At 37.1% G+C, this 5,120-nt stretch overlaps 1 non-coding gene across 1 annotated transcript; it reads left to right on the plus strand.

Moving 5' to 3' along the window:
- Positions 1–2,948: 2,948 nt before the first annotated feature.
- LOC128282758 (small nucleolar RNA R71) lies at positions 2,949–3,055 on the plus strand. Its single transcript, XR_008273112.1, has one exon. It is a non-coding gene; the product is annotated as a small nucleolar RNA R71 (small nucleolar RNA).
- The last annotated feature ends 2,065 nt before the right edge of the window (positions 3,056–5,120 follow it).

Genomic DNA, 5,120 nt, shown 5'->3' on the forward strand with positions numbered 1-5,120 from the left:
TCAACTTTGGTAAGGAATTAGTATCGAATCTCGGATCTTAGCTCTCTGCCGAATTGCTCTTTAGGTGTTTGCGATTTTGGTAAGTATTCCTCATCTATTGGCTAAGGTTGGCAGAATAGCCATAGTACGGTAAGGGGACTTTTATTGGATACGAGTCACCTATTATTCTGGTTTTAATAGTTACGATTGGTGCAGATCTAGGAGTTGATCGTGGTTAGTGAAGGGGTTGTTATACTTATCGTACAAGGTAAGGTTAAGGTGAGATTCTGGCTTTTGGTAAAGTATTCGATAAGTATGTAAGATTAATATTTGAGTGATATCGATTGTAGGTTTAGGCTAAGGAGATCGCATCACGCTTGCTTACCATGTGTGTACATACACTGCACACACATTATGTATCGACAAAAGTCAAAATGTCGAAAAGCCGAAAGTTTGGCTACGATAGTCTTGCAAGTGCGCGAACACTCGTAAGGGGGAGACCGATAGGTTGCCTGAGGCCCACGGGCAATTTCGTAGACTTGGGTTGTGATTTGGCCAGATGGGTCAGAATGGGCTAAATGGGCCCAATGGGCTGTTAGGCCCATAATAGGCAAAAACTGAATATTGATGCTATGTGATAGGAATTTGTATGTGAGCATGAATATGAATGTGACTGGGCCTAACGGGCCATATAAATGTGATTTAGGCCTAATGGGCCATATACAGGTGATTTGGGCCTAATGGGCCATATGAATATGATTGGGCTTAATGGGCCAGATACAGGTATGTGAAACTGTTTGGGGTTTGTAAGGGGTTTGGGCCTAGTATATGATATCCACATAAGACTTAATTAATATATTGCGACTGTGGACAAGACAAAGGGTTAAAATGTGGCAACGGATATATGCATGTCTAGGATTGGATCTAGGGAGAGCTTAGTACTTAAGCGGTCTTAATGACTCACCTCCTCTTCTCTGGAATCTTACCTGGTGCATAGTGTTCGTTCATCTTAGCTCACAGGACTTGTTAACGGACCAAGGTAAGTGAAAACCGTAATTAAGGGAAAATTACCAAAATGCCTTTAAGGGCGAAAATGACCAAAATACCCTTAGGTGTAGAATGTAAGTTTTATGGATGTGACATGCATACATATGATATTCTGCATAGGTTGCATATGGGTGGGAATTATGGAACGGAGGAAGTATATAAGGATCGCATGGTTGCTTGACAATCATGGATTCACCGACGGCTTTTAAAGCCCAGTATGTAAATGAAGGTAGTTCCGCAACTGGGCTACCATAGTCTATGGGCTGGGAGGGTTGATATTTATATCCCCACATGGTGTGACGGGGGACAGAGCTGGTGTGTAGCGGATGGATAATTTGGTTGGGATTGCATTGCATGATTGATGAATGATTTTTTTTTTAATGCTTGTTTTTGCCGAGGGTTGTACACACTGAGTTTGCGAAAACTCACCCCCACTTTTATTTTATTTTCAGGTGATGCTCAGTAGAAGGTTCGATGTTTGGAGGGACTCTGGGTGGCCTGCTAATAAGATAATTCAGACTTGGTCTTTTTAAGCATTTAAGTTTCTATTTCTTTTTAAGTATGTTAAGACCAAATTGTAATAAGGTTTTCATTATGTTTTTATTACTTGAATTATTAATATTATTTTCATTGTAATTACAAGAAGTTGAACATGGATTTCTTAAATTATAATATGTTTTCTACGTTTCCGTAACTAAGTTTTTTTAAAAAAAAATCAAATGTTTTAAACAAGGCTTTCATAGTTGAAAGGTTTTTTTTTAAGCTAATTAGGGTTTCTTTTATTTTAAGAAGGGTTTTCAATGAAAACACGATTTTCACTAAAACACTTCAATGTGACACGCCGAATTCGGCCATAATGTCTGGGCCGGGTTTGGGGTGTTATACTTTTGAACTGAACATCCTATTCAGCATTATGGAATCATTAAGGAAAAGATAGAGGTAGTCGTCCTTCAGGTTGCTGATATTGTTTTGATGTGGCATTTTTGTTGGAAACATGATCTGGTTCTACTGTAACATTCTTTTGTTTACCCTTTTCTGGTGCAGTACGATTTTCAGTTGATTATGAATTCTTTCCATGGTTGAGTCTGGAGTTGTCCTCTTTTACAGTGGTGCTTTGAACAATATCATCCAACTGCGTCCCACTTCTGAGAGTGATCACTTTGCACTATTCCTTCCCTTGTGTTCTCGAATTCTCAGTATTGCTTTACAATGCCCTTTGTGGGCTCAAATTTAAAGCATTTGCTATCTGCCCCACTTTATTCTCAAAAGCTCTGAGGAACGCAACCTGGCTCTGAATTACAGCATCATTATTAGCCATATATTCCTTCACCAAGGCTCCAATAGAGGTAGAAGATGATGCTTGACCTTGTTGAACATTTTGCCTCAGCATAGGATGATTATAACCAGGTGGTGCATTATTAGTATTATGTCTCGCAACATTGTTTAAATCCCCCACACCTTGATTATTCCAACTATTTTGGATGCTGCTTCTACCCTAGATTGTAGGTGTTGAAATAAGGGTTATTATTCTGATTAAAATTACCTATGTAGTATACAGATGCTGAGTTGGATAGGCATTCATCAAACACATGGTCTTCACCAAAATAAACACATGATAGTTCAGTTGATTTCATCTCTTGGACTACAGTGGGCCTCTTCATTATTTTAATCATATTAGCTAAAGAAGATACATAGCTGTCAACGAAGTGATTGCATCAAGCACCATGGTACCAGCAGCTTTCTTACATGTCCCAACTCTCATGGTAGGATATTGATAATCATTTTTAGCAATCTTCTCAAAAATCTAATATGCTTAATTAAAAGATTTATTGAACAAGGTACCATTGGTAGAAGCATCAACTACCATCCTCGTATGTGCATTCAACCTAGTATAAAATATCTCCATGTGCGTCCAGTGCTAGAATCCATGCATCAGAGATATTTGAAGTAATTCTTTAAATCGTTCCCAAGCATTATATATCGTTTCACCCTCCGATTGCAGAAAAGATGTGATGTTATTTCTAAGCTTGGCATTCATATTTGGTGGATTATACCGTACCTAAAATCTCTGGTAAAGATCATTTCATGGTGTCGTTGCTCCCGATGGCAATGCATTAAGCCACGCTCTTGCATGATCTCTCAAAGAATATGGAAACAATTTAAGCCACAAGGCATCTTCAGGAACACTCTGTTCTCTAAATGAGTCACAAACTTCTCGAAAAAGTCTTAATCAGTATAGAATCTTCAGTGGGTAATCGCCAAACTGTCCTACTATTTGCAACATCTGAAACATTACCAGTTTTAGCTCGAATTACTGAGCTTGAATATGTGGTCTGACTATCCCTGGATTCAAATCATCCAAAATTGGAACAACATCTTCTTGAATTGGTCTATCTCGATCAGCTATCACACGTTGAATAAGAGGATCAGCATCCTAACCAATTGGATCATCATTGAGACCATGATTATTCAAACCAGGATTATTCACTTCCCTAGCCATATTACACAGCTCTTTTCACTTCCTCCACAAAGTTCTCTTCATCTCTGGGTCAAAAGGATACTCTTCGTTAGCAGGAATGCTTCTTCTCATACATTGACAGCAAACTTGTAGAAATTGAATACAACTAAATTAGCTAAAACTAAAAAAACAAAAGAAAATAACAAAACCAAATTTCAACAATTGCTAATCCTCGGTAACGGCGCCAAAAACTTGTCGATTGTGAATATGATGTGTGAATTGTGCAAGTATACACGTCGAACAAGTAATAAAGTGATAAGTGATATCGTCTCCATAAGGATTAGAATGATATGATTTGGTCGAGTTATTAAAGTGAGGTATGATTAATGTTATGACAAAAATACTGATAAGAATGTAGTGGTAAATTGAAGGAATAATGATGTGTGTAATATGAGTAACTAATAGATAATGAAAATTCTATGACAAGACAAGAGTAAGAATGCAATGGAAAATTTGAGAATAATTATGTGAAAATATGCAAATGAACAAGTAAGAAACTAAAAATGTTACGGCGAAGATACTACGGCAAATGATCGAGGGTCTACGATGTTGATTTGAAAAGTCAAGATTACTAAGATTCTGCCCTTTCTGACAGTAATGCCTCGGCAAAACCATACTTAATCTACTGCTCAGAAGAGTTCTAAAATAGTTTATTTCTTTCGAGAAAAAGAGCTTAAGTTACATTACCTTAAGTGATATATGTCTATAGGCCTTTAGCATAAGGCCCTGTACTTTTTTATTTTCTTTCCCTATGAACACTGCTCTATGTCTAAAGGCTACTACAAGTATTCAGTCGAACAATTGCTCATATCATTCAATTTCAATCTCATTAACCTAACCTTCTTAGAATTAGATTAATTTAATGAAAATGTTGTACATCCATTTATGTCTAGAGTTTGCAAACATGCAATTTTGTAAAAAGACCACTGAATGAAACAGTGTCTTAAAGCAAATCTACACTTCAGTCATTAAAGAAAATAAAAGTTTCATCAAGTAATCCCAACCCTATGAGATTTAGCTCATGGTTTGGCAATTAAAATTCAAATCCATAGTATCATTCAACATCATTTCCATCAAATCAATTCACGAAGAGTAATCAAGAAATAACGGAAGAACTTCGGGAAGATAGTTTCCACTTATCCAACCTACACTCCAGCTATGTAGTTTTCTGTGGTGGCTAAGAGGGACTGCCTTCGTCTTCTTCTTCACGTCTCTACTCAACTGCTACCCTCTATTTTTTTACCTAAGGATCTCCTTTTTTTTTCTTTTTGTTTTTCTACCCCCTTTATGGTTTCCTCCTTCAGTTTTTATAATCGTTTTCCCTACAGTAAATCTAATAGCCCGTGATTTTCTTCCCTCTTTTTCAAGTAGATATATCTGGTACAAGTTCAACTTGACCTAAGACCGATACGCTTTGATTACTGACTAGACATCTTTCCAACATTGCCATAGTATTCATGTTAACAAATTGTCCAACCTTTTGCCTCAGCAAAGCTTCACTCTTTTACTTCTTATTTCTCATCCTGCACCTATCAATCTACCAGCATACACAACCCTTCCACAAGCAATTGAAAAT

Source organism: Gossypium arboreum, chromosome 10 (assembly GCF_025698485.1).
Source record: "Gossypium arboreum isolate Shixiya-1 chromosome 10, ASM2569848v2, whole genome shotgun sequence".
Taxonomy (NCBI): domain Eukaryota; kingdom Viridiplantae; phylum Streptophyta; class Magnoliopsida; order Malvales; family Malvaceae; genus Gossypium; species Gossypium arboreum.